A 1,024-nucleotide genomic window follows, 5' to 3' on the forward strand; every position below is an offset into this window, starting at 1 on the left:
GGAAGGCCGGAGTTCCGTCGTCAAGAAGAAGACCCAGGGGAAGTATTGTTCAAATTGAGTTTCGTTGGGCTCTTACCCTATTTTTCTAATGATCATCGTGAATTCAAGGTGATTGCCGATACGGGGTCTACAATTAATATCATGTCATGCATGACGTACAAGCAATTATTTCATAACAAATGTTCTCTATGTTCGTTGACTAAATTCGATGTGGTCATCACACTTGGCAACAATACTAAGTGTCACGCACTTGGTGTACTTCGTGATGTGATGGTTAGTGTGAAAGGTGTCTTCCTTGAAGTACCATTCACCATTTTTGATATGCCTACGGATGAAGATGTTCCATTGTTAGTCGGGCGTGGATTCATTGCAACCGCGGATTGTAAAATCGACCCAGGTGCAGGTTCTATCACTTTTGAAGGAGGAAACGGAACTTTTAGATTTTGTAATTCGGAAAATATGCGTTTTACTTCGGCATATATAGTGGAGAGAGAATTTGATGAGGGATATTGTATGATGCTTGGGATACAAGAGGTTAACACAAATAAAGTAGTTAGTGAAGAAATGGTAGCGGATACTATGGACATGGATGAAATCTATCAAAGTGTTGAGTGTGGGGGTATTAGCCTCAATCAACGCTTAGGTTCCAAGTCAAGCAACGATGAAACCATTTGTGATAACACGGTTACAAAAACACCCGAAGTAGAACAATAACCGGATGTGGATGTAGAGGAGATTCGTGAGACACTTGAAAGTATGTGGGGAAAAGAAAACACGGAAAGATTCATGAACAACACCAAAACATCGTTTGTTGATGATGAGGGGTGGACAATTGAAGTTGAATATGTTGAGTCCAACCCAAAAAGTGAGTCCAAACCAAAATGCGAATTTAAACCTCGCATTAAGTATAGAGATCCGGGCGATTTTTCGGTTATGTGTCAATTCAAAAAGAAGAAGATTTACCGGGCGTTGCTAGATTCGGGTGCGAGTGTTAACATGATGCCAACAAAAATTGCAAAATCAA

Source organism: Rutidosis leptorrhynchoides, chromosome 7, assembly GCF_046630445.1.
Source record: "Rutidosis leptorrhynchoides isolate AG116_Rl617_1_P2 chromosome 7, CSIRO_AGI_Rlap_v1, whole genome shotgun sequence".
Classification (NCBI taxonomy): Eukaryota; Viridiplantae; Streptophyta; class Magnoliopsida; order Asterales; family Asteraceae; genus Rutidosis; species Rutidosis leptorrhynchoides.